The sequence below is a fragment of the Ursus arctos genome, unplaced genomic scaffold (assembly GCF_023065955.2).
Source record: "Ursus arctos isolate Adak ecotype North America unplaced genomic scaffold, UrsArc2.0 scaffold_1, whole genome shotgun sequence".
Taxonomy (NCBI): domain Eukaryota; kingdom Metazoa; phylum Chordata; class Mammalia; order Carnivora; family Ursidae; genus Ursus; species Ursus arctos.
The window spans coordinates 33,701,151-33,722,319 of record NW_026622763.1 but is presented as its reverse complement, the minus strand read 5'-3'; the positions used below and the strand labels follow the sequence as shown (position 1 = coordinate 33,722,319).

Here is a 21,169-nt window from a genome sequence, read left to right as displayed (position 1 = left end):
CTTAATATTGAAGGACTGTTCATTTGTTCTAACATGGCAAGCTTTACCCTCCCCCATCCAACCCTAAAAAAAGAAGAAAAAAAAAGGAGTTTCTTCAACAGTAGCTCCTGATGGGAAAGTTGAAAGTCACCTTTGGGTGTTCCATATTTCCCACAGATGAGTTTGGAGAGTTAGTGCTTGGTTTAACTTTGTTATAACTTGCTGTATGATTCAAATGAAACTGGGCCTCAGTTTTCTCATTTTTGATGAGAGCATTGGGATACATAACAATGATTCTCCAGTTATTTTTAGAAACATAATTTTTTCTATAAAAAATCTTAAACAGATTTCTAGTACATAAAACAGACAAATGCAGAGTTGTCTAGGTAATAGCAGGGATAGAGGGCCTCTGAGCCCTGCTGCCTTGCCCACTCCCTTGCTCACCTGACCCCCACGACACTCCCTGAAACTGCTCCCTGGAGAAGATTTAGTTCAGTTTGAAAATCACTATACTAGATGGTCTCTGGAGTGCCTTCCACATATAAAGTTCTAAAAGTCTTACATTTTTGCTTTCTTTTAATTTTCCAGGTATCATAACAGTGTGTGTCTATTCATCCATCCATCCATCCACCATCTGTCTGTCTGCATGTATCTATCATGTATGTATGTATGTATGTATGTATGTATCTATGTCTGATTAAGAAAACAGCTCTGGAATCAGAATGCCTTGGTTTGTGTTCCCATTCTGCCACTTTACTGGCTGTGACCTAGAACAAGATAATTAACCTCTCTTGTGCCTCAGGCCCCAACCATGGAAAGGTAAGGGGAATACTATCTACTTCCAAATGTTGCTCTGTGTATTACATATGTAAGTGTTTTGAGCCCAATGTAAGAGCTCAACAAATATTAGCCATAATTATTATAATCTGGGTAAACCTTTGAAATTTAAAATGAATTTTTAAAAATCTGTATGGAGTGTAAGGCAACTAGGCCCTTCTCCCTCAAAAACATGTCCTGAGTCCTAGACCGTAGGAGCTGGGGTAGAAAACAGCTGAGGTAAGGAGCAGCCTTAAGAAGGCAGAAGATGGGGCTGGGTCAGTGGTGCTAGTGAAGCAGAGGTTGGGAGCAAGCTCTTCTCTTAAAGTTACTGACCATGGCAATAGAATGAGACCTTGCCTACAGTCAGGATAATGCAGTCTGAATAACTGTATACTGGCTTTTACACCTGTTGGACATTGCAGAGCTTCAAGCTCTTTGAAAACCCAACCCAGTATTTTCCCCAGCTACTCAGGAAGTTTGGGTCAAATGACCTCATGAATGAATGTCAGCACTTATTTGATCCTCTATTTTCCTGGCCCAGACTCACTTCCCTGGTGCCCTCTGCTGGGCATTGCTGAGTCAGTCGGCACTGCCACTCGTGTAACACAGAGGCTGCCATTACTCTGCCCTGTTTGTTGGGTGTCATTCACCTTGGTGCACTGGAGAACATAAGGCAGAAAGTATAATGTTCTTGGTTAAAGAAGGGGCCAACGTCTCTCCATCTCTTTTGGCCACACTGTTATGGAGTCCTGAGGTCAGCAGAAGAACCTGAGTGCATAGATCTGAGCTCTCTTTCTGCCACTTCAACATCTTTTAACCCCTACATATAGCCAGATGACCCCTTGGGGAGGAGCAGAGGAAGGGGAGGAATCTGGAAGACAGTATTTTCTTAAAAGCGATTACTTAAATGGAAAAAATCAGATCTACCCTAAGTTGGGTGAATTTCAGACACGTGGTCCCTCCTTTCCTTCATATCATAATCACCCTATTGGGTGTCTGAGTCCTTCCCTTCTGTTCTAGAGACTTATGAGTATTCAGGACTATTGAGTAGTGGGTTGTTCACACAAGAAATTTTGGAAGGTGGGTGTAGCTGAGAAGTGTTTTCAGGGCACTAAGTTTTTATTTTTTATTAAAAAAATTTTTAACCAAATACACATTTGAGAAAAGCTGACTCTGCAACAGTAGGTGGTTCTCCCCAGATTGCTGCCAAAGGGACAGCTTGGCTCTGAGTCATCTTCCCACATACAGATTGTAGTTTTAATTTTATAGGAAATATTTTCAAGATAATGAATTATGGATGCCATAAGAAATACTGGAGCCATGACCATTCTTTTGAAGCTCACACAAAAGGAATCCAGTAGATGTTTACATGCAGTGTGTGTAAAGTCCTTGTTCTCTGCTATACTATTGTAGTTTTGCAGAGAACTGGAAATAATATGTAGAGCCTGTCCTCCTTGCCATTCTTCGATGGTGGCCAGGGGCATCATTCTTCCTAAAGTCCTCTGGGACAGCCCTTGGGTGATCTTTAATTCCCCTACCCACTTCACTTGCAGTGACTAGTCTGTTCCTAACCTTCTCATTTATCACTCTGAAAGTCTTTCCTATCTTCATGTTACATTCTTCCTACTTTACACATCAATCATGGCTTGTTAGTTTCTTCATTGACTCTATGTGATCCTCTTCCAAACCATCTGACAAATTGTTGAGATTCTAACATTCCATTTCATTGCCCCACTCAACGTTAAGGTGATCTGCCCCACCATCCTTTCCTGCCCCCACCATCAAACCAGTGCCTCCATTTGAAAACTTGAGAGGCTGGCAATTTCCATAAAAAGCCCACACAGTACCTCTATATCCTTTATTCACGTTCTTGTATTATTTGTGCCATTAGATTTGAGGCCAAGTCCACATCTCACCTGTGGCCCCTGTGAACAGCTGCACCCCATAACCACTGGTTCACTGCCCATGTTATGAGCAGACTGCGTTTGTGATCCTTTGCTTTACAAGACCTCTCCTTCTCTGTTTATATGAATAAACTCATATTTCTCCACATCCATGGAGCCTTCCTTACATGACCACTGCAGGCTTCATTGACCTCTGTCTTCCCTTTGAATTTTTACAAATGGTAAAGGGAGTGGCACAGACTAATTACAATGGGATTTCCATGCCTCATTCTATGTTAAGGTGTTCTGACTTCCCCATTCCCTTTTGCCTGGAAGAATGTCAGAGGATAATCACTGGTTTTTGTTGTTGGTGGTGGTTTTTTTGTTGTTGTTGTTGTTTTTTTTTGTTTCTGGTTTGCTTGTGCTATGGGCAGATAGAACCATTCCTCCAGGTACCAGTGCTAGTAGTTCTGCTAGGGACTGGATTCTATCTTATGCTTACTTTTCTTCTTCCTCAGTTTGTGTTTTATTGATGCTGGTGCTCAGGCCTTGGCGTACTTCTGCAGTGAGTATAGCTGCTCCTTCCACTGCTGCTTCTTGGTCTTCAGGTTCTCCTGCTTATTCATCTGGTGGCACAGGGCCTGTGTCTTCTTGGCTGCAGGTCCTGGGGCTTGTCCTTCTTACCCTTGTAGAATTTCCTGAGGTTTTCTTTCTGAGTCTGGCTGATGATGGTGAGAACACGAGCGATGGATTTGCAAACAGTTGGGATCTTGGAGAGTTTGGAAGCCGAGCCACCTGACACTTTGGTGACATGCAGCTGGGACAGCTCCACCCTCAGGTCTTCCAGCTATTTAAGCAGCTCCTCTTCCTTGCCGTGAGGGTCTTGAACCTTAAACTTGGCCACATCTGCACCGTCTGCTGCCACTGCCAAGGGAAAGAGCTCTCATGCTTACTTCGTATCCCTGCAGTTTTTAATGTCTTGCTCTGCATGGGGTGGATTCTGTACATATCCTTACTGGTTGACTACTGGGTTAATTCTAGGACATAACCATGTTTACCATGAAACTATTATGTGGAACACACAATCAATTTTAGAATTATAAGGTAAAGTACACAACACATGTTTCACGATGAGTGAAGCATACCTTCAAATAATAAAATTATGGCTAATATTCACGGAGTGCTAAGTAAGCACATATTGCCCAACACTATCCTAGGTGTCTTTACCTGCGAGGTAAATACTGTTATTATCCCATTTTTATAGGCAAGGAAACCAAAGCACAGCTATTAATTGTAGAATCAGAATTTGAACTAGTGAAATTTGGTTCTGTACTCAACTCCAGCATTAATGCCTTCAGACCAATCATTGGAACATCATGGCTTATAGCAATCAGAAACAGCAGTAAGAGGGGCACCTGGGTAGCGCAGTCGTTAAGCGTCTGCCTTTGGCTCAGGGCATGATCCCAGCGTTCCGGGATCGAGTCCCACATCAGGCTCCTCCGCTGGGACCCTGCTTCTTCCTCTCCCACTCCCCCTGCTGTGTTCCCTCTCTCGCTGGCTGTCTCTCTGTCAAATAAATAAATAAAGTCTTTAAAAAAAAACCAGTAAGAGAAATTTCCAAGAAGTTTGCAGAAGGGTTTGCTGGTAGGTTTGGCAGTGACTAAGCCAAGTGCCAATTTCTACATGTTCTGCTTGTGAAAAAGACTGAGCATTATTCCTTTTAACTACCGATAAGCACTATAGGACATAGATGCAGCATGTTATAACAATCACAGCAGCAGTGGCGACTTCCGAATACATGGACAATGTAAGATACAAATGTGATGATGAATATACTTTCAGAGATCTTGTTTCTGTTCATATTAATTAATGTATGAGACATAAGTTTTTTGAGTATTATATTCTTTTTGGTGTAAAAGCTAGATAGTAAATATTTCAGGCCTTATGGACCAGAGTCTCTGTCACAATTATTCAACTTGGCCATTGCAGCACAAAAACAGCCATGAGCAATATGTAAACGCGTGGGTGTGGCAACGTATTAACCAATAAGATCTTATTAACACAAATAGGCAGTGTCTTGGGTTTTTGGTCCACTGTCCTTAGTTTCCTGACTCTTGGTTTAGGTAAATAATTTCTGTCCTGTCAGTTTATGACTGGGATGGTGGTGTCAAATCTATATCTTCCAAATTACTCCCTCTATAATTCTGTTAAGAACCACTGAATAATGAAGCTACTTTTTAATTTCTCTGCCAGGCTTTCCATGAGTTTCTAAAAATGTTAGAGCTTTAAAAGCAATAGCAAGCTCTATGCTTTGTATATTGCTTTATATTCATTGACTTTTAAGGACCTGGGAAAGGCACAATATACAATTTTAGTTTCTTGTATTTTAGATGTTTCAGATTTGCTTCCAAACCTTAGTTCTCAAATATTCTGGGGCGAAAACATAGTAGCTGAAAGAAGGAAGCAATGGGAGGAGGGAATAAAGGAAGTCAGAAAAGGAGAAGAGTGGGAATGGACGAGGGACTCTGAACTATAAAGAAAAAAAATATTTATGGCATTCTTAAGACTTAGGCTACTCTAATACAGAGCAACTTATGAAATACTTACCATGGATAGCACGTAAGTATGACAGCCTGGTCTAATAAATACACACAATTATTGCACTAAGTAGGTGTTACTTGGAACAACAGAACAGACCAGCACTTAATATTTTACAAAACTCACAGAACCAATGCATGGGCTTTTTCTTTAAATGCTGCAATTTTAGAATGGAAGTATATAAGGAAATTTTATTTAATTTCTGTTTGTATTAAATAACTCCCCCCCCTTCAAATGGAAGTGATAGAACATTGCTCTTGACTACAGAACAGTTGCCATAAACCAGGCAATGGTGAGTCCTCATTTGATCCTTCTGTTTACAGTGATGAGTATGACCGATGTCATGTCCAAGAATTTGATCAAGCTCAAGGGAAAGAAAAGGGATCTCTTTGAAGTGTTAGCTAGGCTGTGGTATGGTCAGAAGAGGGTAAATAGGGGCAATTGCCTTAGTGGTGTGGAAAGACTCTGCTTTTCCTGGACTTGGCCTCTGGGCATGAGAATGAGTCCATGGGAAACCACACACTCTGAGAAGAAAGTCAACATATATTGTATTTAAGGAAATCTTTATTTTCCTTAATATGGATTGAGGTTGTGATTTTCTGGAAAATTCTCTGGTAACATTTGCCGAAAATTTCTCTGTGTGTGTTGATACAATGCTTCTCTGCTGAAGAACCAGGAAGAGTGAGAGGGTTACCTGGGCCTAGGGTGTGTGGAGACTAACCTAGAGTATTAAAATTTCTTCACCCCACCCTACCATCCACCATGGTGGTTATTGGTGGCTAAACCTAGGTTTGGGACTCCATTGCTGCTGGTGTCTTATGGCTTGATCCCACAAGAAAAGAGACTTCTGTGGTGAGGCAGTGCATTTCTTATAAAAGTGTGTGTATAGAAGACAGTAATGTGGATATGCATCCGTGGGATTCATTTGAAAGAGCTTAACTTTGTTTTATGTTTTTTTTTTTTAAACTTTTCCCACGAACTCTGGAAATAACCGTATTTAAAGGTTTTAAAGTTGCTGCCTTATGTTGGACTTGATTATAATTACCCCCAACTTGTTTGTAAAGTGAGTTTCCCCTGAATCTTGTAGTGTGGGTGGTGCTTGGAATTAAGAGATGCAATATTAAAAGGATCCCTCTGTGGGAACCTGCATAGCAGTGTGGGTATGAAAACCCAGGGAGGTAGGGCGTGGGAGTCTTTAGTGGAGCTGAGACCCTTTGTTGTGTGGGGAAATCCATGGGAGAAGCATCTGCCAACAGAATGGCATATAAGCTGGTGCAAGATCCCAAAACAGTCTTCTCAAAATGAAAACAAATATTGCTCTCAAAATCAAAGAATCAACAGCAAGTTTCTGTGCTGATTCACTTGGCTCCTATGTCTTACTCCTACAGATTGCCTGAAATAAAACATTTTAAGAACTCTGGTACCATGAGAAATTATCAGATGCATCTGGCTATAAATGTACTAATCTTATTTCCTTGCATTAAACCTTTTAAATTGTCCTCGGTAGCTGCTAAAAACAACCACGTAAGCAGCCCATCTTCTACCTGGGGTGTGTGGCAATGTAGTTCCTTAGTTAGATTTAGATTATTGCTACCCTTGCCTGATTAAAACAGAATGGCATGTAATGACATTGTAAGTATTGGGTTTTGTCCTTTGTACTCAGGTGGACAATTCAATGGTATTGTTGCTATTACCATTCTTATTCCTTCCGTATTTTTCCTTTCTGCTTTGGAAGAAAAGGAGCCACTCTTTGGATGCTTTGTTTCTAGGAATGGGAGTGGAAATGAGTACATGGAGATGGGTGCCATTGGAGTTAAACAAATTAATTAATATTAAGTGGGTGGCATGGGCTTTAAAATCAGATAGACACACTTTGGGATACTAGGCAAGTCCCTCATTCTTTTTAAACATCAATTCTTTATCAGTAAGAGAGGGGATAATAATGGAACCTTTTAATTAGGATTATTGTAAAAAATTATATGAAAAATGCATAAAAACGTTTAGGACAATGCCTGAGTCCTAGTAAGCACTCAATAAATGCTCTTTACTCAACAGGTATTTCTTGAATTAATATCCAAATATTAAAGCTGATCAACATAATAGTTTGAAAGATCCTATTACCATTTCCAGTGGGAATAATTTGAATTCTGATTTCCTGTATCTAATGCTGGCTAGGAGGTGATAGCTTCTCCTTTGCTTCCGATTAGCATCAGTATGAGTGGGCTTTATGTAAATGAGACATTTGCATTCATAGTGACTGGAGGAATGAGTTCGAAATCACGTGGACTGTTTAGCACCTCGTTTTCTTGTTTTTTGGTGTTGTGCTAATACCTGCATGCAGTGCACCTGGGTCTTCATGTCTGAATGAGCTGAAGTCATGAAACAAATATGTGAAGTCTCTTTTTTAGATTAATGACATATGCTTCCACTCTTTACGTTTTGGGCAAATAATGAAAACTCACAGTGGGCAATTCATAAATGAAGTAAAATCTCACCACTTAAATACTTACCTTTTCAAATTGCTGGTTCATTTTTATCAGGGACAAATGGAAAAAGTTGCTGATGCTGGTGCTAGCACGAGCTTTTCATATCAGCATAACCATGTGATTAAATATGATTAAATAATTTATTAATTTTTAAAAGTTGTTGGAGTATTTTCCTTGCCAGGAATGTCTTTTCCACTCTTCTTCCATATAATAATACTAATAACAATAATAATAATAATAAATAATATAATAAGTATAATAATAATAACAACAGTAACTGCATCTATGGACTTTATTTCAGGCATTGTTCTAAAGTCCTTTATGTGTTTTAACTAAATTTAATCTCAACATCTCTTGATAAGGCAGATACTATTTAATTCTACTTTTACAAGTACAGAAATTAATGCTCAGCAATATTAAGCACCTGTTTAAGGCCACACAGCTAACTAAGTGGCACAGCTGGGATTTAAAGTGAGGCAGTATGTTCCAGAGTTCATATTCTTAAAATTATTCTATGCTGCCTCTCCATTTAGTTCATTCTCAAACTTTCTTAAAAGCTCAGTTCATTGTCACTTTTTCCTGATGCTTGCCCTGCCCAATGTACCCCTCTTTCCCCAATTTCTATGGCATTATTTCATTTGTGTCATTCATTTGTCACTTAGGGAACTCTACTTGGCATGGACAGTTAATTGTTTTTGTATATAGGTCCTGTCTGTCCCTGTGTATCATGCCTAGTAAATGTCCCCTTGGAACAGGTGGTGATGGGTGAAAAAATCCTCACTTTGACAATATCTCTCTATACAGGAAAGGTGCAACACAGTTTTATTAGATATCAAGGAATGACTTCTTTTCACCTATTTGCAGATAAATGAGGTAGAAAACCAGACTGAGGTAGGAGGAAAACTAAACATTAAGGTTCTTGGATTCAGTTCTTTGTTGCTTGTGTGTGAATGATCATCTTGAGTCCATATGTTTGGAGAGTTATTTTACCCTGGCCAACAGTTTACTGTAGAGCTGTATTTATTCACATTAACAAGAATCATGGGACTAGACCCTTATGCCTCAGATGGAAAGTTTACACCTACTAAGAGAGTCCAGAGCAAGGCAATTAGCACTTATGTTTTTGAGTTGAATGAATGGAAACCATCTGAGAATTAGAAAACATGCCAAAGTAGCCAGCACAATGGAAATCAAGTTTTCAGAAATGGCTAACGGGATCCTGTGACTGCATAATCATTTTCAGAGACATTCCACAGCCAGAATTTCTTAAAACCCAGATTACACTGGTTTCTTTCCATAACACATGATGCCTAACTGCTTGTTCTATAGAAATTTTTATTCCCTCTGTGGGAGATGTGTTTCAAAATGGGACAAATAGTCTCTTCTTGGCAGTTGGGAGTAGGTGAACTAGATATGGCTGAACTCAGGAACTGGAGTTGGAGCATTCAGTATTTGGTGGGCTCACTTGACCAGTGGGACAAAGTAATCCCTGTGTAAATTTCACCACTTATGGTCATCAGGCAAGAAGCAGTATTTACACAAGTAAGAAATGAGGGAATGTAGAGAATGCCCAGTAGAACTCCATTGTTATACTTTAATTTTCCCCAAATCGTAGATGAGAATCATGGCTGCAATGCCATGCTAACCTGATACTAATATTAGCTTAAAAATGTTTTTAGGCAGAAGAAAGCAACAAAGGGGACACTTCTTTGTTAGCATCTAGCTGGAAAACTGGCGTGATAAAGCCGCACACCACTGCTGCTGGATCTGAAAGTGGGAGGAGGGGCTGTTCTTTGGATAAATCCAAAGAGGCGTTGATTTTCTAGTGCTTTTTTGGAAATGCCTGTGTTGCTTTTTGTTGCATTTTCATTCACTCATAGTTGCTTCTGCTAATAAAGGTCCTCTGGTGGCAGTAATTCTTCTCAGCAGAGTGAAGTCGTTTAGCAGTGAAATCCTTGGAGTATTCACTAACATGAAGTGCGATCTGTCCTTGCACCTGGTACACATTCAGTTCTGCCGAGAGTCACATTGCTATTTATGCCTTTTGTTTAGCCACACAAGGGGACTAGAACAAGAAGTGTGGATTTTCACCTTGGCTTTTACAAGGTACATTATGAGCTGTACACCTCTTTAGAATGAGCTTGGCAGTCCCTAGTTCTTAGGCAACAGTGATTTGCAACTGGACGTAAGGAAAAGGGACATTAATTGCTACTAATTAGTAGTTCACAGAGGGTTTTTTTTTTTTTACTGTGAATTAATCAATCTCCTGAGAAGAATGAGAAAGCAAGAATGAATAGAAAAGCAAGGTTTTAGCTTTAAAATCTGAGCATTTTGCGTTTAGTGTCATACCAGTGACTCACTCTAGTTTTATTTTGTGGCTCACAAAGCTTTATGTCACCTTCCCTCTTTTAAAATTTAATATTATTTTATCAAAGTTCTACATGTACATTATTGAGAAAGTCAAATCTTTTACAAAGCTCATAATAAAAAACAGCAATCTCCGGCTCCACTCCTTTCCTCTTTGATTCTTGGTCTCTGGAGGCAACCACTTTCAACTTTAAGCTGTTTCTTCTGCTGTTTACTGCCATTTTTCTAATAACTTGCTTGCAACATCATTTCTTGATTTTTTTTCAGCTTTGGCTCTTATTTACTGACTTCTTACTATGGAAGATAAAAACTTAGTGCTCTTAATAAGAAACCACATCCTGCAACCTCAGGATACATGCCCCCTCTTAATCTTCTCTTAGTGTTGCTTTATCATTTTTGATTGCGTCAGTATTCACTAATTACACTATTGGTGTAATTATATAAATTGGTGGAACTATATAAATATTACTCACAGATGTGATGTATGCCAAGGTATAGTTACATTTCCTATCTTTTACAAGTTTAGGGTTTCCCAGAGTTAATAATTGGCTTTCTCTGTCTCACTCCTTCTTTCCTTCTTTTATCTTTCCTTAGGTTTCTCTGTACTTTAGCAAAAATGATCACTAACTCGTTTTCAGCTGTCTGCCAGAAGTTTAAGTCTCCCCTGCAATACACCCAGTCCCTATGAAAATATTAGGTAATCAGTCTAGGTCCTTTTGTTCAGGGAGGGGGAGAGCTGGAAGCACATCCTTCTGGGGGCCCTCCCTTCTGTTTGGATTTGGACTGGTTGCTTACAAGGCCCAATGCATAATTGCCACCCTGCGACTCCTCTTCACCACCCTAGGAAAGGTTCTCTTTACTTGGCTTCTATAATGGATGCCCTGTTTCCTGAACCCCATGTCTTTCTTGGTTTTCTCCCATAATTTGGTTTAGAACATTATTTAGTAGTTAGTCAAAAAGGGGGTATGGGAAGTAAAGTTTTGGGAACTCACATGTAGGTCATGATTTTGTTTTGTCCTCACATGTGATTTCTTGTTCAGTCGGGTAGAGTTGTCTAAGATCAAAGTCGTTTTTCTGCAGAGTATTTGACATTACTGCCCCTGATTTGTGGGCTTCTAGTGTCACTATAGAGAAATCTGATGCCATGCTGATCCTTGATCCTTGAATCTGGACTTTTTATTTTTTAATTCTCCCTGGAAATTATTGAATCTTTTCTTTGTCCTTGGTGATCTGAAATTTTTAAATGATGTTCCTTATAATAACTTTTCTTTCATTCCTTTGGTTACTACTTCTAATCTGGAAACTCTTGCCTTTCAATTTTGGGAAATTTTCTTTAAATTAAAAAAAAATTTCATCCCTTCTGTTTTATCTATTCTTTTTTCTCTTCCAATTATTTCTTCTTATTATTCTGATGTTGAAATGCCTGAATTGATCTTTTCTCTCCTGTATTTCATGTTTTTCCTTATATTCTACTTTTTGAGAGATTTACCTAATTTTATCCTCAAATCCTTTCACTGAAATTTTAGTTTGTGCTATTATCATTTTAATTTTCAAAAAACGCTTTATATTTAGTTTACTGAACATTCTTTTTTTGCTTTCTTTTCTTGTTTCATGGATATAGTGTCTTTTCTTATTTTTCTATGTATATGAGTTAACCTTTTACTTTCTGAGTGCATTTAGTTTTTTTTTTTTTCTCTTCCCTGCCTTGTCTGTTTCTTTACAGACAGTTCTGTTTGTTTATTTGTTTATTATTTTGGTCTCTGTTTTTTACATTAGTACCTCCCACTAGTGTCTGGTGACACTGGGCTGTCCATTTACTTTTACCACTTATCTGATTATGTTTGTAAATTTGAAGACTTTAATGTGGTTTCACTTCCTCTTGTCTTTTCAATTATTGTTACGTGCAGGTATTTTACATATATGTAAAACCTTGCAAAAAGCACTATGATCATTGTTTTGCCTAGTCAAAATTCGTTTGTTTTTTTTTTTTAAAGATTTTATTTATTTATTTGACAGAGAGAGAGACAGCCAGGAGAGAGGAACACAAGCAGGGGGAGTGGGAGAGGAAGAAGCAGGCTCCCAGAGGAGCATGGAGCCCGATGCGGGGCTCGATCCCAGGACGCTGGGATCACGCCCTGAGCCAAAGGCAGACGCTTAACAACTGAGACACCCAGGCGCCCCAAAATTCATTTGTTTTTATATTTATTTCACATTTTACTTTTCCTGATGTTCTTCATTCATCTCTTCATTTCTTGGCTTCTGGGATCATTTTCTTTCTGCCTGAAGAATTTCCTTCAGTGTTTCTTTTTAATTCAGGTATGCTGGTGATGAATTTCTCAAAGCTTTTGTTTGCTGGAAAAGTATTTATTTCATCCTGATTTTTGAAGGGGATTTCACTAAGTGTAATGTTGTAGATAGGCAGTTGCTGTCTTTCAGCATATTAAGATAGACTTCACTGTCTTCCAACATTTCTGTGGAGAAGGCGGCTCTCAGTTGTATTGTTCCTTGGAAAGTAGTATGACTTTTTTCCTCTGACTACTTCAAAGGTTTTTTTTTTTTTCAGCAGTTTTACTGTGATGTGACAAGGAATGGCTTTTTTCCCCCCCATTTATCCTGCTTGGGATTTATAGCACTTTATGAATTTGTGGGTTAATGTTTTTCATCAGTTTTGGAAAATCTCAGCCATTTTCTCTGCACATAGTGTTTCCACTTAATTATTTTTTTCAACAAGTTTTTTTTTAACCCCCTAACTTTATTGAGGAACAGTCAACATACAAAACTGTGTAAGTTTAAGGGGTTCAGAGTGATGATTTGATATATGTTGTGTTGATATGTATGTGTCATATTGCAAAATGATTGCCCCAATAAGGTTAGTTAACACATCCATCATCTCACATAGTTATCTTTTGTTTTGTTTTGTTTTGTGGTGAGGACTTTTAGGATTTATTCTCTTAGCAATATTCAAATATACAACACGATATTGTTAACTAGAGTTACCATGCTGTACATCCTTAGAACTTAAATTCATCCAATAACTGGAATTCTGTTTAACCACCTTTAACCACCTTCACCTATTACTTCTCCCCACCCCCTTCCCTGGCCCACACATACCGCTGGTAACCACTAGTCTGCATTCTATTTCTATGAGTCCAATATTTTAGATTCCACACACTAGTGAGATCATACTCTATCTTTCTCTGTCTGACTTAGTTCACTTAGCACAATGCCCTAAAGGTTCATCCATGTTGTCACAAATGTCAGGATTTCCTTCTTTTTTTATGGCCGAATTACCTATATAATATAATATAATAATATGTATGTATGTATCACATTTTATTTATCCATTCTTCCATCAATGGTGATATGACAGTGAATTTAGTAAAAAAAACCCTCTTCTTTGAAGAGCCTCACATTCTGCTGGAGAATATGGCAATAAACTAATATATATTATAATGGCAGTATGATGTACATGTCATAAAGAAAAATAAAGCAGGGTAAAAAAATACAACAAGGCGATACTGCTTTAGATAGGATAGTCAGAATCAATGTCTTGAGGAGTGACTTTGAGATCTGAACAAGCCAAAGGTGGACCCAGTATATATCATGCAAGGAAAATGAAAACAAAAAAACGTTATCTAGGTAACTGGTCTACACTATGGCATAATACTTGCATATTTAGAGTTAGAAAAATCTTTACTCAATTTATTTTATTTGGTAATCCAGATCACTGTTCATCTAGGATAATGTTCTTTAAAATATATATGGTAGACCAGATATACGAAGATTACAGGTATCAGTTCAGTTTGGCACACGTTTATTGTATCTAAATCTAGTAATGTTTATGATAGACTTTTTATCTGTAGTAAGCAAAATTCAGGTCCCATTTGCCATTTCATCTGTATCAAGATATTTATTAGATTCATTAGGAATTATCTTCAGAATCACTTTAGAAAAATATTGGCTCCAGGGAATACAGAATGGGGTTAGTTTTCTGATTTTCTGTAAACCTTCAGCAAAAACAATGAAGTTACAGACTGTCACACTGTCTTCTCCAGCAGGCTCATGGAAATGCCTCTGCTTCTGACCTAGCTGCTATAGGGATCGGTATACCAGGGAGAAGTAGCTCCTCTCTGAGTGTTTTGGAGAGTGATTCTGCTCCGTGATAGGTGTCTGGAAGATAAACCTGTCTCTTTTTCTTTAGTAACCACAGAAGCAGGTAAGAAAGACTGCAGTCCCAGCATGTCTCCTGTTGGCTGTGGACTCTGGCAATATCTGATGTCCCTGGCCTGTGTGCTCGGCTTTCTCATTCTCTTTGAAGCCTCGCTATTTGCACTCCAAAGAAGTTAGGATCCTCAAAATGACTTGGCCGAATGTAGTATTAAATCCAATGTTTTATTTACTCTTCAAAAGCTCTGTCTTTGAGAGCATATTTACCAGTAAGTAAACTAGGAGAATTTGTAATGATGACCTGAAATACCACCAACTCTGTATTTAAATTGCCCTGCTTTTAGAATGTGTTTGTTTTGGCTGTGGTTAAAATAACTTACTAGAGCAAGTTGATACTTTGAAGTGAAACATATTTTGAACCATTGTTTTATTTTTTTAAACCATGCAAGTGTTTTGATAGCTTGGTAATTAATTATAATGTACTCAATAAAAGGACATGAACAAAATATAAACATTCACTACATTAACTAATTACTCAAACATGAAAACATTGAAAAATTGCTTTTAAAAATAACTTAATAACTTATCTATATTTTTACTTCTATAAGGTTAGACTTAATAAAATATTAATAAATATAATAATAAAAATAAATAAAATACTCACAAATTACGTTGTACACATGGCTCAAGTTTTAAGTAAAGGAAAGAAAATACATAATATACTAACCAAAAAGCCAGTCCTGTAACTGCTGATAGTTTTTTTCCTGTGGGCTCTACCCCAGTCCATATGTCCCCAGAAATATTAATCAAAAGTGTGCTGTGTATTCTGGGCTATTTTCAGTAATACAATATATTTTATATGGAAAATCCATATGTAAACTATTAGTAGGCAGAACATAAATACAGATTTTTATATCATTTGATTATGTGGCTCAAATTTGTACTAAGGTTTACTGTGTATTTTTGTAGAGTTAATTGGTCACATAGGGCTTAGACTCTATTTTGACGTCATTACTCGGGGTGCAACCATATAGAAGCTGCCGGGAACTTTACTTGTATGATTATACTCTGAAATGCTAGAGCACCTTTCCCCAGAAGAAGATGCATGCATTGTACGTACTATCATTTCCTATTTGTACATACTTAGGCTGGTAGGACAAACTCCACCTGTCCTCAAGAACACTCCTTGCTTGTATATATGTGTGTGTGTTTGTGTTTGTGTGTGTGTGTGTGTGTGTAGGGGATAATCTAGAATTCAGTCTCACAATCTCATGTATGGGAGGTTGGTTTTTGTTTTTGTTTTGTTATTGTTGTTTTGTTTCTTTTGCCTTTTATCAGGGGATCATTGTGCTGTTGCTGAGAACCTGCGGACACTCTGCTTATGAGTCTGTGTGTGTACGCTGTCTCCACTGGAAAGCCCAGCAGTATGTTTTGGGGGCATCTGTCATCCTTTTCCTGAGACTCTCCTGTATGCTTAGTTTTATTCCCAGATCAAACATACACCTGATTATAATGAAAACATCACATGAATATCAAAGTTGTGACTTTGTTTTTCCCTTAAGGGACCCAAGGGAAGGGACTGTGGATTTGGTACTTCAAGGTGAGGGTGCTCACACACATATACTCTCTCCTGACCCCTCCTTTTCTTTCCTTTTTCTTCTTTAGCTTCAAAGCACCCACTCCTGTCCCTTAGACCAGTGCCCTCAGGCGTCCTTTGGGGAACTTCAGTTGCCTCACAAGAGGAAGAGATAACCCCTTCAACACGTACCTTTGGCCGTGGGTCTGGAGTACCAACAGGTACCTCCAGGACCTCATATTTGTCTGGGTGCTCACGCAGGCTCTCCTCTGCTCATCAGTCAGAGCTGGGCTCAGATACTGTGGCTGAGAATGCATGTAGGTGCCCAGTTCCTGTATTGTCTGCCCAGTAGTGAGAGTTATGGCCAATGTCTTCACTTGTTTATGTCAGAAACAAGCACACTATACCAGATGAAGGACAGAATTATGTTGTAATCACACATGAAAAAAACTGATTTCTCACATCACATAATTTTTTTTTTTATTTTGAAGATTTTGTTTATTTGAGAGAGAGAGAGCACGAGTGGGGGTGGGGGCAGAGGCAGAGGCAGAGGGAGAAGCAGAAACCCCATTGAGCAGGAAAGCCAGCCTGAGATGGGGTGCAGTCCCAGGACCCTGAGATCATGACCTGTACTGAAGGCAGCCGTTTAACTGAGCCACCCGGGTGCCCCTCATGTCACATAACTTTGACCATGCCCCCTGATTATAAAATAATCAGCCCCTACATTTTTGTGCAAATGGGCATTTTATTTGTCATGTCCCTGTATCATTTCTCATATCTGTGGATTATTTCTCCCCTGTTAGAATGTAAGCTTTATGAAGGCACGGGTGTTTGTTTTGTTCACTATTGTATCCCAATCTCTGGAACAGTGCCTAGCACAGAATAAGTGCTCAATACGTATTTGTTGACCAAGTGAATATTATAAGGATTATACACTACCTACAAATGGCTTCTTTTTTGCCGTAAAGAAGTGGGGGTATTTGTGAAGAGAATGTCAATTTAGAGTAGTTTCTATTTTATTGTAGATTTCATGCCAAATACAAAAGAAGTTTCTAATTTAACTGCCCCCCCCACCCCCACCAAACACTGATACTGATCAGAGATGACTCAGGTAAACTGAAAGAGAGAATACACAGAATTTATTTTACAAATAGGCAACTGGAGGAGTCTAGACTTGGACCTACTTAAAACGGATCTGGTTTAAATGGCTCACACTCTGCATTCAGAATTATAACTACCATTTGGTGAGTAGACATAAAGTTTGCCTCTCAAAGCTAACAAGTAAATTTAAAAGCATACCTATCAATAATAAACATTACACATACAACTTTTTCCAAGTTAAATCTTGCAGTACACTCAAGGATGTTAAGCATCTGATTTTTAAAAACAAGAAAGTTCAATAAGAGTAGATTAGGAATAAAGCAGATACCAGTGCTGGCTTCCAGAACCTTGAGCTTTGTGGTAAGTGGCTCTCACACCCGGTTTTGAAATTGTGTTGTGCTGGGGCAAGTCAGAAGCAAAGGAAACGTGAATGTAACACACAGAATGGAATGAATGCAGGATTCATTCTTTTGAGAATCTGAGCACTCTGTATCAAATGAGGGAGAAGGGCTGATTGGGTTAATTTTCTTTCTGGATAATAAATATTGTGGCATAAGGCAGTAAGAGAAGGAAGGACCACTGTGAATGACTAAAAAGAAAATTGCTAAAATCTCTATGTTGGTAATTGATCTTAATGGACCTTAATTATTTTATTACCATAATCAGTCGCCTCTTATCTTGCTTTTGCTTCCTCTCCACTTTGGGAACTATTAACTCCTGTTACCTAGCTGTGGTCAGGAAGAAACTGCTTGATAACAAATTTTAATTCCTGTTGCAGTGTAACTTTTGCAAACTCATTTGTCTGCATTCAGAGCATTGGAAACAAAGTTATTTGTAACACAAGCTGGGGTGGGTGAGATTGGTAGATGTGTGTATCATTGTGTGTATTTTTACTCTCAAGGCCGGATGTGAGTTCTCTGAAGTCATAAATCATGTTTATTTATTCTGTATTCCCAGCATCATACATAGCACCTCATAAATACTTACAGAATGAGCAGTAAAAAAAACTAATATCCATTTAATTCTTCATATTACTGTTGTGTCTCAGAAATGGAGATGATCTATGTATTGTTACAGGTCAAATGACTGTTTTAATTGTTATTATAGGTGCTGTGTTTCAGATGCGGACATACCCCTATTGAATTATATGTTTACTATTTGTTTAGGCTAGTATGCATCTCAAAGATGAAGACCCATGGCCAAATAGACTTTGGTTCTGTGCAATTGTTAAAGATTTTTTTTTTAAATCAGTGAAAAACTGACTTTTTAATAAGGTTTTAGACTTGGCATATTAGAGGATCGTGATAGTAACCCTCAGGAAATATTAATAATTTGTGACCATTTTATTCATAATTGTAGTACCCAACAAGTCTGTGCATTTTTCTTGTATACCTAATGAATTGGATAATTCTGGACAGCCCATTATTTCCATCTCTGTTTTCTTGTGAAAGTTGTATGCTTGATTTTGTAAAATAGGTTTTTATTTTGAAACAGTTTAAGACCCACAAAGAGTTGCAAAAACAGTACAGAGAGTTTCCTGTGTACGCTTCACCTGGCTTCCTCTGGTGATAAGGTCTTACATAACTAAAGCATGTTGTCAAAGTCAGGACAGAACCTATTCAGATCTCACTAGCTTTTTTTTTTTTTTTTTTTTTTTTAAGATTTTATTTATTTGAGAGAGAGAGACAGGAGATAGTGAGAGTGAGAGAGAGAACACGAGCGAGGGTGAGGCAGAGGGAGACGGAGAAGCAGGGAGCACACAACATGAGGCTTAATCCCAGGACCCAGGGATTGTGACTTGAGCCGAAGGCAGACACTTAACCGACTGAGCCACCCAGGTGCCCCAGATCTCACTAGCTTTTAAAAGTACTCCGTGTGTGTGTGTGTGTGTGCGTGCACGCATGTTTGTAGTTCTATAAAGTGGATCACTTGTGTAGACTCTGGTAACCAACAGCATATTCAGGGTACAAAACTTCCACCACCACAAAGAAATTTCTGTGCTTTCCCATAAAAGTCACACCCTTCCTCCAAACCTAACTCCCACAACTACTGTCTGTTCTCCACTACTATAACTTTGTCATTTAGAGATTGCTGTATAAAGGGAATCATATGACATGTAACCCTCTGATACTGACTTTTTTCACTCAGTATGATGTCCTTGAGATCTATCCAAGTTGTTAAGTTAGCAATATTTTGTTCCTATTTATGGCTTACTGGTATTGTATGTATGTTTGATTTTTGGTAAACATTCAAATCCACAGCTGAAGCATCCTACTAACTGAAACTAAAGGTCTCCCAAGAATTGTGGCCTTGGGGCATGTTATGGAGAAGGCTCCCACAGCCAGAGAATGGTACAAGGGATGAAGAAGACAGTCTTTCTCAACTGTTTTCATGTGCTCTGATATTTCTTACAAATGCCATCAGTCCAGCTCTCACTTATTTATTAATTTCTTTTTATAGTGGTGACACTTCAGGATTTCCCAGCACTTTCCTCAGCTTCCTGGGCATTGGCTGCTGCTTTGGTTGTCTATATTCCTAAACTTCAGTTCTTCCTAACTTATCTTTCAAATCCTGATTTTAGTGTTGGCTCCTGGCTTGAGTAAGCCTAAACTGCTCCTCCAAGGATTTAAGCAGTCTGGGAACATGTGTTAATCCCTGGGGTAGGTCTGGCAGGCCTCTATTTGCACGAGTGACTGAAGATCCCTCCAAGAAAGAGTCTGGTTTGTTTAAGGACAGTGGGGCAAAATCTACAGAAAAATGCACTTCTGAGAGCACCATGTCTATCACTGAAATTTTCCGAGGAGGCTTCAAATAGAAGACTTTGAAAAACTAAATGAGCTCTTTCTCTTTGATCTTGGAGGCGTACTGAGTGCAGAACGTAATGGCAATGTGCCAGAAGCACTGCACTTGATAGGCGGCGGTGATCAGGACAGCTTTGGCAACAGAGGTGATATCAGTGTGTCAGCAGCAATCTCAGTGTAAGAGGAGACGTCTCCTCCGGAATGCTTGACCTTGTTACTGGTTCCCTTAGCATTGGCATCACCACCTCTGTGATTTGGCAGCCGTGGGCCGACCTCCACTGGCTGGGCAGGGTGGCAGTGCCTCCTGTGACCGCTGGTATCTGAAGGCACTATTTTCAACATCATTGTTAGGTGGTGTGTGGGTGTGTGTGTGTGTGTGCATTCAACTTTCAGTCTCTGCAGGTCTCATCCTGCAGAAATATCGCAACCTCTCAAACTATTTCCTTATATTGATTTTATAGAAGAAAAGTAGTTCTAGGACTCTGCCCTGGCTAGAAAGCTATAAAAAATTTTGTTGAAATTCAAAGCTTCTGCTTGGTCTTTTTGTAGTAACGGGTGAATATCAATAGAAAGATGCTTTTGGAGAGGGCTCGATTATTTCTCAGGTATTAAAAATAGTATTTTTCTATGATATACATTGTATGTACATAGTTTTTCTTAGGGTGAAAATAGAAGGAATACAAAGGGCAAGTGCCACTGTTTTTCAAATAATGTAAACTATTGACATGTGCAGAGATGGATAGCGAAGTGCTTCTTTCCTTAATATGGTTTGAAGTTCTACTCTTCTGTGGATGACTATGTATCTGTGAGATGTATGTGTGTGTGTGTTCTTCTTGTTAAAAAACCAAATTCAACCGAGTGAATTTTAAAGATCTTATTGGTTTTACTGAATGATTCATGAATCGGGCACGCATCCAATCTAGCAGATAAAGGAGTTTTGAGGAGTGTACAAAACAAGACTTTCTAGAGAGAAGGGAGCAGGAACAAGGACTTTGTACTAGGCAAAAAATTGGAGTGGTTATTTCAAGGTGACTTTCCTTTAGGGGATGACAAGGGTGTACAGGAAAATTACCCAATTAATGCTGATCAGGTGATTCCAGTCAATGAACTGGTTTAAGATTCCATTTCTGAGAGAGCTGAAAGTGAATTTAAGTCTCAGTTTGGTGATGTGGGCTTAGCATAAGTGACTGCATTTTGGGACTGTTGTCTTGTTTTTAACACTGTACTTACTTAGTAGATGAATTAAGGAAGAATAACTCACCACATACTAGTAGGGACATCTCAGAAAAGACCATATTTGACTGAATAACTCACACCTTTGGGGAATATATTTCCATGGGTGACAGAATTGCACACTATTCTTGAGGAGGAGATGAATCTTAGAGCTAGAGA

General features: G+C 38.7%; 1 pseudogene; it reads right to left on the bottom strand.

Moving 5' to 3' along the window:
* Nucleotides 1-3,223: 3,223 nt before the first annotated feature.
* LOC113248394 (60S ribosomal protein L35-like) overlaps nt 3,224-21,169 on the bottom strand; it is a 36,284-nt pseudogene continuing 18,338 nt past the window's right edge.